General features: G+C 39.4%; 1 long non-coding RNA gene across 3 annotated transcripts; it reads left to right on the forward strand.

Moving 5' to 3' along the window:
* Window positions 1-615: 615 nt before the first annotated feature.
* On the forward strand, window positions 616-17,198 carry LOC148352574 (uncharacterized). 3 transcript variants are annotated; one of them, XR_015852673.1, is made up of 4 exons: window positions 616-662; window positions 15,673-15,782; window positions 15,867-16,034; window positions 16,829-17,198. It is a non-coding gene; the product is annotated as an uncharacterized LOC148352574 (long non-coding RNA). The 3 variants fall into 3 exon arrangements; XR_015852675.1 differs by lacking the exon at window positions 616-662 and adding an exon at window positions 9,737-9,819; XR_015852674.1 differs by lacking the exon at window positions 616-662 and adding an exon at window positions 13,106-13,860.
* Window positions 17,199-20,412: the final 3,214 nt, after the last annotated feature.

A 20,412-nucleotide genomic window follows, 5' to 3' on the forward strand; every position in this document is an offset into this window, starting at 1 on the left:
ATGTCAACATTCGAGTAATACAGTTTTATCATTTTTCATTTTCAACACAAAAATAAAATACAAGGAGTAATACTGACATTTATTGGATTGTTTATGTCTGCTTTTAACTACGCGTGCAAAAAAAAAAAAAAAAAAAAAAAAACATCAACCCGTAACAATTATTTTAATTGTTACAACTTATTTCCACAATAATCTAAAAAAACAGTATACATTCGAAACCATACCTTGATGATGCCAAAAATAGCCCTGACGAATATTTTTCTCTCCCTGGATTTTCAGTTTGTCTATTATACATCGCGTTGCACGTAGCGTCATCAAAGGTTTACCTTACGTCAAACACTTATACTGACTATAAAGGTGCTCAACCATAAGAACATTTCTTAACCTAAATTCTGGATCAAACGTGTACTTACAAGCAAGATAGGTTAATGCTTAATTCCAGGAATTCATTTGTTATTTAGTTTTGAAGTACTACTGTAGGGTGTCAGGACCAGAACGGAGAAAGGACCCACTTGCGTTACGTTTCTCTCAGTTTTATTGGAAGAAAGGAAAGGGATGCACCCACATTCCGATGATCGCTGGACGCGGGAAGCAGATCACTCTGAACGCGAAGGCGGGACTTCAGTGACGAGCGATGGCGGTGTCGGGAACGGAAAAAGCAGGTCAGTAGCCGGGACAGGAGAGCAAAAAACGTGGTTGGGATAGGAAACAAGTGTAAAGCCAGGAGAGGAGAGTAGACGTGGTCAGGATAAAAACAACGGGTCTAAGCCGGGAAACAGACGGGAGCAAAAACAGGTGGGAGTCAGGGTCGAAAAAGCTTGCCTAGAGTACATTGAGGTTCACAGACGGACTGACAACAGGTGACAGAAAGAAGTGGGTTTAAATAGTGACAGGGAGCCAATCAGAGTCCGAGACAGTTGGTGCCAAAGCATCACATTGGTAATCATGACAGTAGAGTTTTTTTTTAGTATTTCTGAAGTCAGATTTGTACGTAGTATTTCCATAGTACTATTTTTTTAGTATTTCTGTCTTACTTTTGTTTGATTTCGAAAGTAGTGTTTTTGTTGTATATCTGTAGTATTTTTGTTATATTATAGTAGTTTTATGATTATAGTGTTTTTGTAGTACTACTATTTGTCTTTGTTAGTATTTTAGTACTATCTCTGTTTTATTTTGTAGTATTTCCGTATAATAATGTTTGTTCTGTCGTATTTTTTCAGTCTTTCTGTAATACCTTTGTTGTATTTCGAAAGTAGATTTTTTTGTTGTTGTTGTATACATGCAGTAATTTGGGGTATTTTTGTATTATTACAGTAGTTTTATGATTTTAGCATTTTGGAGTATTACTGTAGTATTGTTTTTTTTTCAGTATTTTTGACTATCTATGTGTATTTTGTAGTATTTCCATATAAGAATGTTTGTTGTATATCTGAAGTATTTATGTAGTATTTTTGTAGTATAGTGTTACTGTAGTTTTATTTTTGTGGTATTTTTGTGATATATCCATAGGAGAATTTTTGTAATATCGCTACAGGTGTAATTTGCAGTATTTCTGTTGTAAACCTCTTGTAGTAGTCTTTTGTAGCAACACTTCTCTAGTAGTTTTTGTAATATAGTATAATATATTAGTATATGGGCGGCGGGCGGCTTAGTGGTTGGCGCATCCGTGCCACTGTTCTGAGGTCATAACGATCAAATCTAGCTACCAGCCTCATCGTGTGGAGTTTGCATGTTCTCCCCGTGCCTCTGTGGGTTCCATGTCAGGGTAATTGGCTGGTCCCAGTTGTTCCTAAGTGTGAATGAGCGAGTGAAATGTCTGTCTCTGTGCTCTGGCTGGCAACAAGTTCAGGGTGTCCCCTGCCCACTGTCTGAGGATTGCTGGGATGGGCTCCAGCACCCCCGCGACCCTACTGATTATAAGCCGTACGGATAATAGATGGATGGACGTATTGGTATTATTTTAGTATTTCAGTAGAAGTATAATTGATGTATTTCCAAAGCAAGTCATGTTTATTTGTGACACCCTTAATCACAAAGGGTCTCAAAAGGCTGCACAGACACGTATTTTAGTCGTATTTTTGTAGTATTTCCATAGCAGTATTTTTGTCATATTTCTTTAGCATTTTTGCCATATTACTGTAGTTGTCTTTTTGTAGTGTACATTGTAAAGTACTTTGGGAGGTTTTCAGTAACTTGAAACGCTTTATATAAATGCAGACCGTTTACCATTACCTTTTAACATTCTGATATAATAATTCCGTAGTATTTCTGTCATAATATTTCTGTCGTAGTACAGTAACTTTGTATTCTAGTATACGTATGTGGTAGTTTTGTAGTATTTCTGGAGAATTGTTTGGAATTATTTCCATTGTAGTATTTTGGTAGTATTTTCATGGTAGTATTTTGTAGTTGTATTTGAAGTGTTTGTGTTGTGACGTTTCTGTAGTAGTATTTTTGAAGTATTTCTATTAATATTTTTCTTTTCAGAATGGAATCAAAATAGATAATTAGGTCTTAGCACGAAATTTTATATTTTTGCAGTAATTTATAGTACTTCTATCGTAGTATTTTTGTTCTAGACACACAAATGGACAATGAAAACAAAAATGGCACAAAGATATAAACGTTTTTTTCATTAGTCATACTTTATTCTATTATATTTATTGTCATTATATTTTAACCATTTTAGTTTGGCGGGACGGATGAAAGAACCTGACCGGCCGCATGTGGCTCGGCGATGTAGGTTGACCACCCCTGGGTTAGAGTGTGAGCAGGGTTGGGTAGGGTTACTTTAACTTGATTACTTTCAATTACTTTTGGATGACTCCGATACCAAATATGCTAAGAAAAGACAAAAGAAACTAAATATGTATAAAATAACTACATTTTGTGCAGGCTTGGGAAGTAACGGAATACATGGAACGGCAAAGATGATGTTGGCAAGCTGTTTGGATTTATTTTCATTTTGTTTCTGTCGCATTTTATGTTTTGCCGGAGATCAAAGAGATCAAAGCCAGGAGAGAAAGCTTACCACGTGTTGTGAGTCATCATTTTATTCATATTTAGTTTCTTTGGTCTTTTATTAGCATATTTGGTATTGGAGTAATCCAAAAGTAATTGAAAGTAATCAAGTTAAAGTAAACCTACCCAACCCTGTTTACAATGTACTTCAGACTTTACCCATTCACACACACACTCACACACCGATTGCGGAGTCAGCCGTGCAAGGCGCCTACCTGCTTATCGGGGGCATTAGGGGTTCAGTGTCTTGCCCAAGGACACTTTGACAGGCCAAAAAGCCAAAATTGGATGCAGAGCCTATTGCCCACACCTCTATCCAGCAGACAGTAGATTAGGAGCAGGGTTGGGTAGGGTTACTTTAACTTGATTACTTTCAATTACTTTTGGATGACTCCAATGCCAAATATTCTAATAAAAGACAAAAGAAACTAAATATGAATAAAATGACAACATTTTGTGCAGGCTTGGGCAGTAACGGAATACATGGAACGGCAAAAATGATGTCGGCAAGCTGTTTGGATTTATTTTCATTTTGTTTCTGTCACATTTTATGTTTTGCCGGAGATCAAAGTGATCAAAGCCAGGAGAGAAACCTTACCACTTGTTGTGAGTCATCATTTTATTCATATTGAGTTTCTTTTGTCTTTTACTACCATATTTGGTATTGGAGTAATCCAAAAGTAATTGAAAGTAATCCAGTTAAAGTAACCCTACCCAACCCTGAGCGTGAGTTACATTAGTTCAAACAAAATTCATTCAACTACTTCTATTTGTTATAAAAATGCATGCAACAATCTTCTACAATCAATAATCAGCATCCCTGACCAAGAATGAGGTATTTAATTAAACCTTTTATGTTTTTTTTCTAGTCATTGGATCAATATCGATTTCTAAATCCGCCCTATGGTGTCAGAGCCACAAGTGTATTCGGTTACATCGTATGTATTGGCGGTTTCGATAATTGCAACACGATTGCGGGGGTCTTAAGAGATGTAATATTTCGGTTAAATCCCGCATGGGGGCCCGAAGCATGACCTGACATTTTTCCCCTGGTTACTGCGATTATTTTCATACCTTCAATAAGCGACACAGCTCACATGACTTCCGGCTTATGATTTAAAAAAGTAAAATATGAGGTAACTATATGAAGGGACAGTGTGTATTATTTAGGCCCCAGTCGTGGTAAAAAAAACTATATGATCATAGTAATTTTTAAAAACAAGTATGCAGTAGTATTTCATTTCATATAAAATACACTGTCAAAAATTGCAAAAACTAGCTAGTGATAAGCATTTTCTGCACAGGGTAAAGAGTACTTGAATACCAGTATTGTTGCACAATGTTGTTTGTTGTTTCAATCATTATTTTTTTTATGCTGAGGTTTTGAGTTTTTCCTTGCAGGTTATAGATCAGGGGATGGTGTGATACTACTCTGTACTCTGTACTCTGTGCAGCCCTTTGTGATTATACAATTAAACATGACTTGACTGAGGTTTTGAGTTTTCCCTTGCCCTCATGTAGGTTCTAGATCAGGGGTTGGTGTCACAATACTGCGTAGTTTGCAATAATCTGTGGTCTGTGCAGACCTTTGAGACTCCTTGTGATTTTGGGCGTCACAAATAAACATGGCTTGACTTGTCTTGAGGTTTTTGAGTTTTTCCTTGCCCTCGTGTAGGTTTTAGATCAGGGATGGTTTAATACAAGTCTTTAGTCTGTAATAGTCTGTGGTCTGTGCAGTCCTTTGAGACTTCTTGTGATTAAGGGCCAAACAAACTTGACTTGGCTTGTGATCTGTTTCTCACAACAATTGTGGACACTCTACTATTATATTTTTGTTAACATCAATCAATCAAAATATATTTCTGTAGCACTTATCAGCCAAATAATTGTTACTGAAAAGATTTTGTTAAAACATTAAATGTACAATAAGAAAATAAAAAATACAATATCCTTTTCCCCCCAAGCTCCAAATGACCAATACACACACACACACACAATGGTTAAAAAAAAAAAAAAAAAAAAAAAAAAAAAAATATATATATATATATATATATATATATATATATATATATATATATATATATATATATATATATATATATATATATATATATATATATATATATATATATATATATATATATATATATATATATATATATATATATTGCGAATTATTAGGTGACATTATGCACAAGTATGATTTAAATATAAATATAGCAATAACAAAAATGAGGTCAAGTCAGGTTAATTTGTTTGGCCCTTAATCACAAGAAGTGTCAAAGGGCTTTACAGACCACAGAGTATTACAAACTACAGACTATTATGACCTGATCCCCTGATCTAAAACCTACATGAGGGCAAAAAAAAACCCTCAAAAACCTCAAGTCAAGTCATGTTTATTTGATTGGCCCTTAAGCAAAAGGAGGCTCAAAGGGCTGCACAGACCACAGACTATTACAAGCTACAGACTATTATGACATCATCCCGTGGTCTAGAACCTACATGAGGGCAAAGAAAAACTCAAAACATTTTTTAGATGTTGGAGGTATCGCAAAGGTTAAAACTACCTACCTACCTACCTACCTACCTACCTACCTACCTACCTACCTACCTACCTACCTACCTACCTACCTACCTACTTACCTACCTACCTACCTACCTACCTACCTACCTACCTACCTACCTACCTACCTACCTACCTACCTACCTACCTACCTAACCACCCACTCACCCACTTACATACCTACCTACCTACCTCCCTACCTACCTCCCTACCTACCTACCTACCTACCTACCTACCTACCTAACCACCCACTTACATACCTACCTACCTACCTACCTACCTACCTACCTACCTACCTACCTACCTCCCTCCCTCCCTCCCTACCTACCTACCTACCTACCTACCTACCTACCTACCTACCTACCTACCTACCTACCTACCTACCTAACCACCCACTCACCCACTTACATACCTACCTACCTACCTACCTACCTACCTACCTACCTACCTACCTACCTACCTACCTACCTACCTACCTACCTACCCACCCACCTACCTACCTGCCTACCTACCTTGGTCATATCCCTCAAGAAGGGTGACCGACAGCAAGACAAACACATACAATAACAAAGAATAAAAAATAAAATATGAGGGTTTAAGCTTCCCATGCCTATATTATTACAGTTCCATATTTTCTGTAGGTCTTCAAAAATGACTCAAATTGGCAGGTTCCTATTCGAGAGAATAATCCGGCATTGAATGAGGTAAAATTCATGAGTCCTTGCTATAAGTCCAGAACAGTAACATAAAACTGTGGAGTGGTAAATAGTAGCCTAGTTAAAACACAATTGACACATTTCCAGATCAAAAATGGGGGCCACTCTCATACAGAACAAAGGATGCAGAGTTGTGATCATTCCTGACTATGGAGAGGTTGGTTCATCATCTTTCCACACAAATGGATATTCATTTTTGCAGGAAACGTGTTCAAGAAAACTGTGTTAAATGTGCTAGAAACCCAAATGCGGTTAATTCTCAGCCAGCCTTGGCATTGTCTTTCCGTGAGCTTCCGATTTCTCGTCAATGGCAAACATGAAGCGACTCGGGTTAAGCCATTCACGCCGACAAGACTCCATAACGGCTCCCTGTGGGCTTGTGATAGCTAATTCCTCTTTAGATGGATGGACATAATTCTGTAGAGTGAGTGATAAAGTCAACCAGTCTACATCCATGCTCCTCCAATGTTCTTACAGTAATGAAGATAAAAGTCTGCAAAACTGGGAAAAAAAACAATTTGATCTCGGTTACGTATATTGCACATTTTGATAGGGGAGCTGCTATCGGGTATCATAGGGATGATTCATTGACCTGTCTTGAAGTGGAGGGGCTAGAAGATAAGACCGCTAGACGAGAAGATACCGGGACGCTTATCGGGGATTTGAATCCCTTTAATTTAAGGGCAAGGAGACTTTGCTGCATATGTCAGCAGAGAAAATGTCGGGAAGCTGAAGATGATATTTTTTAAATGCTTTTTAATATCAAAGGTGTGTGAGCCTGGCACCTCATACTTTTTAAACACATTTTGGAAAAGAAACATTCTCATTATTCCATCTTACATGCAGTGTTGGGACAAATCCTTGAATATAATTACTACAATTTAGAAACAGAACTGTCGTTACTACACTGTTGCTAAGTTACTCCATCCAACCATTATCTGCACCGCTTATCATCAGTAGGGTCACGGGGGTGCTGGAGCCCATCCCAGCAGGGCACACAGAGAGAGACCACTCACTTGCTCATTCACACCTAGGGACAATTTGAACTGGATAATTCACCTGACATGCAGTGTTTCCTCTAAGCACATTCTCAGCGCACAAGAAAATATAGCCAGCGCACAAAAATCAGGGCTCAAAATTACTTATTAGAAGCGACTTAAGTCAAAGTTACAGTGCATGAAGGTAAAAATACACGGGTTCCCCTGACGTTGTGTCCTAAATGCGGTATTTTGAAGTCGAACGAAGTTGAGTAAAGTTAGTAAATTATGTAGAGAACCGGCTTCTTCGGCTCGGCTCACTAAAAAGGAACCGGCTCTTTCGGGTCCTAAACGGCTCTTCAGGTTGTTTTTGCTTTAATCCCAACATGACCAAATATTAAGTAAAATTATGCACAAATTGACTTAAAAAAGGAGGGAATAGAACAAAAAAGAAAAAAATACCAAAATTAAAAAGTAGTGAAAAGCTGAGAAAAAAAAAAACAAAAGGAAGAGAAAAAGAAGGAAAACTTTAGAAAAAAGCCATAAAAAAAGAAAAGAAAGAAATGTAGTAAAAAAGTAAATAGAGAACAAAAAGAAAAAAGTAACAGCTCGGAAAAATAAAACACAATGAGATTTTTTTTAAACGAATTAAAAAAAAAAGTAGAAAAAAAAACACGGAAAAAAGAAGAAAACGTTTGTGTTGCATTCAAATAATTTCCAATGATATCAAGTGAATCTTGTTGCCAACATTGTATTTCCACTAAAAAATGTGATTAAGCACAGTTCTGTATCTTATAACCGACTAAATAAGCCCCCCAAAATGTTAATATTATGCGACAAAATATATCAGGAAATAAAAAGAAATGGATATCTTGTGAAAGAATTGTTGTAAAAACAAATGACGTTTGTAGGCCGTACAACCTTTGCAATAATACATGAGTCAATTCATTCAAAAGTGAAAACATTTTTTGCATTGCCGGAAACTCAGCAAAATGTAACGTGATGTCATGTTTTGGACATGTTTGATAATTAATTATCTTGCCACACTTGTGATTATGGTTGCTCACTGTTGTTTCAAGCGTTGTCTGTCCCTGTGTGCCCAGCGATTGGCTGGCAACCAGTTCAAGGTGTCCCCTGCCCACTGCCCGATGATTGCTGGGATGGGCTCCAGCACCCCCGCGACCCTACTGAGGATAAGCGGTGCAGCTAATGAGATGAGATGGAGATTATTTTGTATTTTGTAAGGGAAAATACAGCATTTTGTAAGGGCATGGAGCCCTGGATCTTGACAGGTATGTATTGGTGTGACCTAAAAGGGGGAACTCTGTCAAAATACAATAACATAAAAATCAAGCCAACATTCTTGTCTCTCCAAATGGGGCTAGTTTAAGTTCTCAACTTCTAGTTGTCTTTGTTTTATATTCTTATTATTGATATCTGTTCTATTCAAGCTTCTTCAGCAGATGATTAGTAAAAGAAAAGTCTATAAATCCAAGAGTTTGTGTGTGTTTTGATCAAAGTATATTGAACTATCAAAAACGGTAAAAATAATTCACTTAAAGAGTGTGTAGCCACCCTTCAGAATAACTAAACCATTTTTTTCATCCATTTTCCTGACATAACGATCTAAAAAGGCGGCAGTAGCTCAGGAGGTAGAACGCTCGTCTTGGGATCAAGAGATCGCAGTTCGAATCCCGGCTCCTCCGTGTTACATGTCGAAGTGTCCTTGGGTAAGACACTGAACCCCTAATGCCAACCTGCGGTCTTGCATGGCTGCACGGCCGCTATTGGTGTGTGAGTGTGTGTGTGAATGGGTAAATGTGAAGCATATTGTAAAGCGCTTTGGGAAGTCTTCATTGACTTGAAAAAAAACGCTATATAAATGCAGATCATTTAATTTCATAAAAACGTATACGGTACTTCAAAAAGGCGAGACGAATTTTGAAAAGTATAAACTCGGCTCTTTAATTAATCTCATCTCATCTCATTAGCCGTACTGCTTATCCTCATTAGGGTCGCGGGGGGGCTGGAGCCCATCCCAGCCATCTCCGGACAGTGGGCAGGGGACACCCTGAACTGGTTGCCAGCCAATTGCAGGGCACACAGGGACAGACAACTCATTCGCTCATTCACACCTATAGACAATTTGGACCGGCCAATTCACCTGAAATGCATGTTTTTGGAACGTGGGAGGAAACCGGAGTGCCCGGAGGAAACCCACGCGAGCACGGGGAGAACATACAAACTCCGCACAAGAAGTCTGGAGCTGGATTTGAACCCACGACAGGTTCCCATGACATGAACTGTGCCGCACAAGCGCTACTCTTTAATTCAATCGGTCAATAAATTGTTTGTTAGAATCATTTGTTTACCACCCATATTCGGAACAGCAGAGACATGAAATCTATTTCAGTCTCATTAGAGGACCGTCAAATCGTATTAATGATCACTTCATCCAGGCGAGAATTCAATGGCTGGGGTGATGAAGACAGATGGAGACAGAAGTTATAAGGTGGGAGAAAAAGGCCACAGTGACAGGGTAAGCCCGGCTGACCTTATCAGAACTTGGTCATTGTCAGGTCGAGAGCAAAATTGAGAGTGACGCAAAGCCCGGTTTCTCCTTTTCCGGGTTTTTAAAACGAAGTCATACAATTCAACAAAGAAGTCATCTGAAAGGAATACCATTGAGTCTGATTGGGATCTAAGTAATGAGATCTATGGTAATGGATGAAAATGATTGGAATAAAATGAAGACTTGTGATAAAATTAGAGTGCCTTGCGAAAGATTTGGTTCCCTGAGAACTTTTTGTCATTTTGCCACATTTCAGGCTTTAAACTTAAAGCCAAAAAAACCTGACAACATTTTCTACAAATCAACAACAATTGGGACACAATCGTGAAGTGCAACCATATTCATCTCATCTCATTAGCTGCACCGCTTATCCTCAGTAGGGTCGCGGGGGTGCTGGAGCTCATCCCAGCAATCATCGGGCAGTGGGCAGGGGACAACTGGTTGCCAGCCAATCGCAGGGCACACAGGGACAGACAACTCGCTCGCTCATTCACACCTAGGGACAATTTGGACCGGCCAATTCACCTGAAATGCATGTTTTTGGAATGTGGGAGGAAACCGGAGTGCCCGGAGGAAATCCACGCAAGCACGGGGAGAACATACAAACTCCGCACAGGAAGTCTGGAGCTGGATTTGAACCCACGCAGGAGGTTCAACTGTGCCGCACATGCGCTAACCATTTTATTACTTTTTTACAACAACAAAAAATGAAAAGTAGTTGAGTCCAGAAGTTCCCCGATGAAATCTAAATGATCCAATGTCGACTTAAATGGCAAACAGGGTGCATGTGTGTTCCATAGGTCTCAGTTCAAATGCACCTATAAATACAGTGCTATGATGCATTATGACAACAATTTTAGGACCAAAAAACACAATAGGTTGGTCCAGGATGAAGTTTTGGAATAGTTCAAAGCATAATTGGGATAAATGAAGATTTCGCAACATTTATACATCTCCCGGAGCACTGGGTGAACAATATTCTCAAACGTACCAAGATTTGTCTGTCCTCAGGGTCCGTACAGCTTAAGGCAAGTTTAATTCACTGGACTTTTAGATACTTTTTTTTAATACCTGTTGAAATCATATTTAAGACCAAGTCGACAAAAAAAAACCTAACAATTGAAACACACAAAACAAAAATAAACTCAAATATTTCCTTCACGAAACAGATTGTGCCTCATATACATTACCTGGTAGAAAGCTTAGCCATGGCGAAAAATTATATTTTGGGTAGACTTAAGTCAAGTCAAGTCATGTTTATTTGTATAGCCCTTAATCACTGGTCTGGAAAGCCCGACTGAAACCACATTACCGTTTTGATGGTTCCGTTATTTTTGGCGATGATGCCGCGAAAATAAATCAGTGAATTTTTGAAAAAAGGTAATTGATAACTGTTACTAAATCTTTTTAGTTCAAACCAATTTAAATCTTATGAACATGTTTACATTTTTAATAGTTGAAAATTGTTTTTTAGAAATGCTAATGCCAATTAAGGCCTTATTTTTAGAAGAATGAATTCAATTCTTTTAAAGACTTTTCAAGGAATCCTGTATCCCTCTAAACATCGACCCAAACAAGGAGAACACTAAAGAAGAAACCAGAAGACACATAATCACATCGGATGATCTGCAGGCATACACAGCTGAGGTGGGATAATGTGCATAAAACAAATATTAGCCATAATCCGTCTGAACTTTATGGAAGTGTGGCCAGAGGAAAGCCCTTTCTGAAAGAATATTATAAAAAGGCCTGTTTGGCATTTGCAAGAAGCGATAAGTAACATGTGGAAGAAGGTGCTCTAGTCAGATGGGACTAAAAATGAACCTGTAACTGAACGCAAAGCGTTACGTTTGGCGTGAGAGTAACAATTCACATCACCCTGGAAACACCATCCCTACTGTCAAACATGGTGGTGGCAGCATCATTCTCTGGCGTTGCTTTTCTTCAGCAGGGGCTGTTAGAGTTGATGGGAAGATGGATATCGCCGAATACAGGGCCATTCTAGCAGACAATCTGGTTGGAGTCAGCAAGAGACCTTCCAACAGGACAACGGCCCTAAAGACAAAACAAAATCTACAATAAAATTGTTTGAAACTAACATTATACAGGTCTTAGAATAGCAAAGTCAAAGTCCAGGCCTCAATTCTAGAGAGCAGTTGTGGAAAGATATGAAAAATGTGGCGCAGAAGCGAGTAGGCGGGCCTAGGCTGCCTAAAGGCCGAAAGCCGAAGCCTTGTCTCCCCCACCCAGGAAACATGAAATGAAATGATCTGCTTTTATATAGCGCTTTTCAAGTCAATAATGCGCTTTACAATGTGCTCCACATTTCCCAATAGCGGCCTTGCACATGTAAGGCGCTAACCTGCTTATTGGGGATATTAGGGGTTCAGTGTCTTACCCAAGAACACATCGACATGTAACACGGACAAGCCGGGATTCGAACTGGGATCCCTTGATCCCAAGACGAGCGCTCTACCTCCTGAGTGTTACCTTAGGCAAAACCAAGCCATGGTTCTCCTTTTCCCTATCCCTCGGCTGAGGAATGTGACAAAATGGGATAGAGACCTTTCTGAAGAGGGTTTTTTTCCCCGCCATGGAGCCTTCCTCCCACCTTTTTCCTTCCCACCACGTCCTCCTTTTTTAACCCAAAGTTGGGCAAGAAAGGATTTCACAACAAACCGTTTGGTGCTGGCCTGGTGCTATGAAAATAATTCCTGATCATTATATTACTTGGTTATCTTAACCGGGTTTATGGATCATTTATTTCATTACTGCTACAGTATTTCTTTCTCTGTTCCCGTTTTTCTAAGACCACAAGGGCTTTTGTCGACAGAGTCCTTTTTATTCTCTCGTCTGATTCAATTTTACGTGTCATGTAAATAAAATGTAGTTTGTTAGTATCAACTGTATGCATTATTTATTTGTGTGTCTCTCCATAAAATGTGTTTAGAGTATTGCTTCCTGCAATTTGAATGCTACACACAATATGAGGCTATGTCGAATTTATTCTGGTGGGAAACCGTGAGCACTATCTGCTGGTAACCCTCTAATTAGATTCTAAATGAAATAAAGATGATATAAAGCAATTACTCTACAAGTCATATCCTAAAAGCCTTGAAAGAAAAGGCTGTACAAAGTGTTAACTCAGGAGGGGGGCGATATTTTTGCAACCTATACTTTTTAAATTTTATTTTGTTAGCACAACATAAAATGTTGATTGTATTAAAAAAATACGATTGTGAATCACATGTTGTTGATTCTTAGAAAATATTCGAGTTTTTTATTTTTGTCAATATGATAAAAAAATAATGGGGCACCAATACTTTTGCAAGGGACTGTATAAAAAATTAATGCGTGTAAAACTGAAGCCATTGAAAAGAGTTTAATTACAACTGATTTGGATCCAAGTAATAAAGTAGATGGTAAGATATGCCAAGTGGATCTATTTCAAAGGAATGATTGAAGAGCTAAAAAAAAACAGACGGATGTACTGCTCCTTTATTCTCACGCAACATTTACGATTTGCTAACTTGATGTGACATATTTTATTTAATATGAGTAGGAACCATCAATGCTAATTTGCACCTCAGTAAATCTATGTTGAGAATGCCTGTCAAGCGCGAGTTGGAAAATAAATCCCTGCACTCACTATTACTGTTGGCACTCCGTTGACACATTTAATGCAGGCTGTTATTTCCGATGCTTTTACTGTTGAATACGGGAGGGCAGATCTATCAAAATATCGATATTATCGCTACTAGATAGAGATAGATGGATAGATAAATAGATAGATACTTTATTCATCCCCGTAGGCGAATTCATACTTCCAGCAGTATCCTTGTGTTGATTATTAAAAGATTAACAGGATGGCCTCGGGGTGCTGTGATTGTAGTTCAGCAACAGCGGAGTGGATGACGTCACACTCTAGGCCAAAAGTTTGACGTCAGATGGAGCAGCAGATGGATATCTTTGTGCCCAGGGTTACACCACCTCGTGTCCACGTAGATAGTGAGTCCGCCTCCTCTCTGCTTCCCGCAGGCTTTTGTGTCTCTGTCTGCCCTGACAGCGCTGAAGCCGGGTAGCTCCGGGTAGCTCCGGGTAGCTCCACGTCAGCGTCCGGGATGCTAGACGTGAGCCACGTTTCCGTAAAATACAGTAAACTGCATTCCCTTTACGCTTTGATGTTTTTCACCAGCATAGCCAGTTCGTACAGAAGAGGACAATGCCAAGTCTACTTTATTTGGTGAATTGGTCTGATACTTTGGCAACACCACACATTTGCATAAATATAAGAAAGAGCTCGCCCAGCAAAGAACAACAACAAAAATGTAAACATGTTACTGTTTTTTAACAAAAACTGTACATCCATTGCCTTTATGTCAACAGAGCCATTGAGAGACAATTAACACTTTATTTGCATTGGGGACATTATTATCAAAATGTTACGCAAAAGAAGGTATCGAAGTTGTCATGTTGACGTTGTTATCATTGTATTTTTGTTACATTGCTGCTTTTTTGGTCTGGATCTCTTGTCTCTTATATTACAGTTGAGTTAGAAATATATTTTTAAAGTATTTCTATACTGTTTATTTTGTGTGTCTACTAAAGTATAATCTTTTCATTTGAGAAAAAAACCAACATTATTTCAGTCTGGCCTTCAACTTGTAGCCAAATTTTTGTTCAGCCCTCCATCCATTTGACCTTGACTTTATTGCAAACTTAGGTAAAGAAAATATAACGAATCGGAATCAAATGGTTTGACCTGAAAAGACCGAAATGTTAGTTATTGGTCCATCTAAATGCCGTGACTTGTTCTCAAAAACTGCTCTGAACATTGACAAATGTAATATAACCTATGCTGAGGTTTTTGAGTTTTTCCTTGCCCTTATGTAGGTTTGAGATCAGGGGATGGTGTAATATTAGTTTGTCTTCTGTACTAGTCTGTGGTCTGTGCAGCCCTTTGAGACTCTTTGTGATTAAGGGCGTCACAAATGAACATGACTTTTGAACTTTGATTTGGTTGAAGGGCCACCCCGTAGTAAGGAAGAAAGTAACAAACAGCATACGCATACTGATTAGTCTTGCAGCAAACACGGTTTCTACTTGACTAAAATGTGACAAGACAGTTTAAATCTACTCCGGAAAAATGTGCAGCGAGGTGGATAAGTCCTGCATCATAATTTTACTATTTGTTGCAAATTGAACAGATAAAAGAGCGCCGCAAACCTTTGTCTATTAACACACCAAACTAGAGGAAATTGAGCTTGGTTCGGTTCTCAACCCAACCCCTCAATGCCTCCTTGAGTAAATGATTCCCTTGTTTCGTTTCTAACCAATCTTTACGTTTTTTCGGTTCCAATTGCTGACAGATGCTTTGCTGCTAGCGTGGCCATGGCCAATTTCTGCCATTCTTCGTAGCTCATCCCTCAAAATTAAACACGAGCTCAATTATTGATATGCCGTTTGGTATGAAAATGAGAGAGCAATTGAACCAAAATCTATTTCATTAAAGAGTCGACAGATGAAATGAAGTCGTGCGCTATTGAATGTTTTTTTTTAGAAGAATGAAAGAAGCAACAATGGAGGCCGATTTTCCATTCTTGCCATTAGCATATGCAGCGAGTTACAAATGGCACCGATTATAATAAAAAATATTACTAGCTTATAAAGCGTCTCATTATCTACCTTATACAGATGCTCCCCTACTTATGACCATAAGACTTACGTAAAGCGGTAGATGCGAAAAAAAAATTCGGGATGGAGAAAAATATCCGGACATTGGTGTAAGTTAGATTCTGTATTGTGTGCACCTTTTTTCAGGTACAGGAATTACTGAAATGCTTCTTTCCGCCACTACCAGCATGTGGCGCTGTGAGAGGTCACCCAGCATCCATCCGGAAGTAAAAAAGTCCGCTTCCTCTTCCTAGTTCGTGTGTAAACATTCTATATTGTCTATGTCTATACTATCTCAGGCGCGCTAAGAACGTTGACGTTTTTATTGTTTAATATCTCAGGCATCCATTCAATACGGTAGGTGTAAAGTGTAAAGAAGAGGTGAGCCGTTTCATTTCAAATGAAAGTGGAATAAAAAAGCTTGATGCGGTTGAGAAAAATGGTTGGATCGCTTTTTTTCGGCCACTCTCTAACACGGAGGAGGACCTCTTGAAGCTTATCTTCCAAAAGTAAGTTAAACTTTTTTTCATCTTGATAGAGCATATTATTTTATGAAATGTTTATTTTTTAGTACAAAACAAAATTTGAGATCCCACAAGGCCTGAATGAACAGACTGAGGGATAGCTTCTTCCCCAGACCTTCCAACACAGTGAACCACAGTTTTGGAGCACAATTTTAAGAGCAATATCCCAATTCTAAGTGCAATAAGTCTCGAGGACAGTGTTGGCCACTCCTCGGTGCTACGACCACTCGACATCAAGCGCTCGGTGCTACGACCACTCGGGAGTGTTTATTAGCCACGGACTGCTATGTCAACAAGACCTACAAGACCAGCGGCCTACAAAGCAGCGAAGCAGAGTGGCAAGACAGCGGCGTGACGAAGAAGCGGGCCGGGCTAACAGCTAGGCTAAAGGCTAACTCCTCGACGAAGCGGGCCGGGCTAACAGCTAGGCTAAAGGCTAACCCCTCTAACATTCGCTCTCTGGACAATAAACTGGACCATTTAACAACTGGAAGAGGCATCGAACCGCGAGATGACGAACTGCTGCGCCAAAATTCTGACGAAGACATGGTTAATCTTATCTATCCTGGCTGACGCTCAAAGAAACTGTGCGGGTCAGATGTATCGACATTTCGTTCTGTATACACGTGTACACGAATGACAATAAAGTAAATCTGAATCTGAATCTGAATCTGAATCTAATATTTTTCTAAATATCATTTGTTATATCGTAGTATTTTTCTGATTCTGACTCTGTGAACAACAGTGCAATTCTCCCCTGTTTGTAATTAATGTAACAGTTGCGGAGCGGGTGAAAACAGAGGCAAGAACAAGACCTCAGGATTTGACGCAATTCGATTTCTCATACAGCGGTGCCGAGGATAACCTGTCGTTCTTCTGGTCCGCTTCACACCTGCCAGGCGCCGCGTCTTTTTGACAAGCTCCTGTCTTCTCCGGCCTTTCATCTGCAAGCTGCACAAAACAGAGTTTAGAAGTCTTTTATCTGTGCCTGGAGGTACACTTCCTCGTCGCCAGAGAAATTCATCCAATTAAGTCCGTGCTACGACACCTATGAGGCGCTCAGAACAGGAAGGGGGTCCAAATGTTTTTCCATATTTTGCTGCATAATTTCTAAGTTGCCGAAAGATTAAAACTGTACTTTTGAACTGAGTTGGTGAGTCATGTTATCTGCTCTAAAGAAATGGTCGACATTGTAACCTTGATGCTGGTAATTGCCGGTAAGAAATATTGGAGAATAACAGCAACATCTTACACATGTCTGTTGTTTTGTAGTAGAGGCCATTCGAGAAGTCACTCATACTTGCTCTCTCATGTACTTTCACACATGCACAACTGATCACAAACACTACTATACTCCCATGCACAGTACTATACTCTCTTACTTTTCTCTTCCTTTATCTTCTTTGTTTTCTTTTATTCTCACTATTCGGAAAAACACTGGACTATGTGTAATGTGTAATGAAAGATCAAACATCAAACATTCCTGTCGTATCCAGCAACTCTGTTTGACCCTCACCCCCCCATCACGAAAGTACAGTAGTATGTGTGAGAGAGTTTAGTACACACTATTATGCTGTCACACATAAACTACTATACTCTCATTGACAATCTTACAATACTTTCATACACACACAAATATATTCTATCTATCACGACCAGAACGGAAGTAGGACCCAGATGCGTAATGTTAACCACAAGTTTATTTATGATCACAAACACTACTATACTCCCATGCACAGTACTATACTCTCTTACTTTTCTCTTCCTTTATCTTCTTTGTTTTATTTTATTCTCACTGTTAAATGTGAACTTGGAGTGCCACGTCCAATTTCGTTGGCACAATATGTTCAACCCATTTTGTAACAATGACAATAAAGGAATATTATTTTCTATTCTATTCTATAGTAGTGTGTGCATGAGAATACGTTAGTTTACTGTATACTAATGTCACAATCACCCGGATCGGGAACACCTGTGTTCAGGATTTGGCGCCAACAGCCAGGACAGCTGATTGGCGCACCCTGTACATTTAAATCCCCAGCTTCCGGTAACACTTTGTCTGATTGTACTATGCGATCTGTTGCCATCTGCTCAGAAAGCCATTCATTAATGAATTCTCTCATACATTTGCTATGAATATAACCCGTGTAAATTAGTGTATAATAGTATAATAGTAGTCGTATGATTGAGAGTGTATTTTTATACTGTAAACTACTGCACTCTTATGCACACACGACTATGCACGCTACATGTGTGAGAGACTTTGTATGCGTGTATATGACAGTATAGTAGTATGTGCGAGTATAGTAGTGTATGTGTGAGAAAGTACAGTAGTGTGGGTATGAGAGTATAATAGTATGTGTGAGGCAGTTGGGCAGTGTTTATGGAACAGTATAGTAGTGTTTGTACATAGGTATGACTGTGCCTATATGAAAGTACAGTTGTGCTTGTTTGAGTATGACGTTATATGTAGGAGCGAGTATGATTTACTTCTCAAGCCGCCTTTCGTAGTTTTCATAGTACATACCCTGTTTGAACGTAGGAAGTTACTTGAAATGCAACCAAGTCACCTCTATCCTCCTCTCGTATTCTCTCATTGTACCTTACATTTGCAAAGCACAGAGCGGTCCACTGAAGAGATACCGGTAAGGATGCATTACTGAGAGACTGTCCGTGAACAATTGCTGATCCCGTGGAGCGATAAAGACAGCCGGGTTTTCTGAAGGCTGGAAGAAGAAAACAAAATGGTTTGCCAGACTCGTGTATAACAAACAAACTAGGAAGGTCACCTAATGTCCTCAACGCCTCCTCTCGTTGGTCTCACGTGAGGAAGGGAAAGATTGGAAAGTGAATAAATAAAGAAGAAATTAGTGACATTGATCTTAGTCTGTACCCATTACAGCATGGGGATTGATAAGACCATAATCATCCATTATCGCTCTTTTTGCATATGGTCGTTTTAAGGACATGCTTATCTCCAATTTGGCAACACTCCTTGCTAATCGTTGCATTTGCATGTGTGATCAAATCAAGAAACTACGTTAGCTTAGGGACCTCCAAAACTAGTGTATGTCCCAAGCAACATCATGTCGGGGTTTACAATATAGTAATCCCTTGCTGTATTGTAGTTTACGTTTTCCTGTTTTGATACTTTGTGGATTTTCATTGTGCAATGCATTGGGTTCTGCAGCAGACAACACACAGAGAATGCCATCATGGGGGCCGGTGGCTTAGGGCTGCAACTGTGCGAGGCTGTTGTATGCTGTCAGTCAAGTCAAGTCAAGTCACATTTATTTATACAGCCCTTAATTACAACAAATGTGTCAAAGGACTGCACAGGATTACAATTAATAAATTGCACAATTACCTGATCTTAAACCAGCATGCGGGCAAGGAACAACTCAAAAACCTTAGTGTGAGGGAAAAAAATGAAACCTTGACAAAGGACCTCACATGTGGTAATCCCCCTACCAGGACTGACCAGGGTGAATTACAATTAGCATTACTGTACACAGAATAGTAAACACTAGGTGAGATGTTGAAGATGTCCGGAAAGAGCATGATACCAACGACGCCCCCAGCCTGCAAACCAGTCCAGAAAGTCTATGACGGCCACGACGCTGCTTCCCATCTCTACCAGCTAGTAAATGCAGGGGTTGACATGCTGCAGGTCAGACACTGGTCAGCTGACTCATCTCAAATCGTCCTTCTCCTTCGTATCAGCCAGGCAGGCAGTCGGAAAAAGACAGGACAATACAGAATATGAGGTGGGCATCAATTATAAGCTTTGGAATAGAAGTGTGTCTTAAGCCTCGATTTGAAAACTTCCGTTGAGGTTGCAAATCTTATCTCCGGAGGCAGGGCGTTCCCTAACACCGGGGCCCGGATGGAGAACGCTCTCGAGTCCGCAGACTTCTTGGCTCTCGGAGTCACAAGTAGACCGGCATTTTCCGAGCGCAGACTCCGTGCAGGAACATAGGGGGAAATCAAATCAGAGAGATAAGAGGGTGCAAGCCCATGCAAACATTTATATGTTAATAAGAGAACCTTAAAGTCACACCTTAAGTGGACTGGGAGCCAGTGCAAGTTGGCAGATACAGGAGTAATGTGCTCAAACTTTTTGGACTTAGTCAAAAGTCTAGCTGCCGCATTCTGAACCAGCTGCAAACTTTTAATGCTAGACATCGGGAGACCAGAAAGCAATACATTACAGTAATCAAGCCGAGAAGTAATAAACGCATGAATTAAAACCTCTGCATCTGATTGGGACAGCATCGAACGAATCTTCAGACAAATAAACTGCAAAGCATGGCAATAGTGAGTATTTTAGCAGCTTGTTACATTGAAAAGAAATTCATCAATT

Source organism: Urocampus carinirostris, chromosome 14 (genome assembly GCF_059441175.1).
Source record: "Urocampus carinirostris isolate Australia breed hairy pipefish chromosome 14, RoL_Ucar_1.0, whole genome shotgun sequence".
Classification (NCBI taxonomy): domain Eukaryota; kingdom Metazoa; phylum Chordata; class Actinopteri; order Syngnathiformes; family Syngnathidae; genus Urocampus; species Urocampus carinirostris.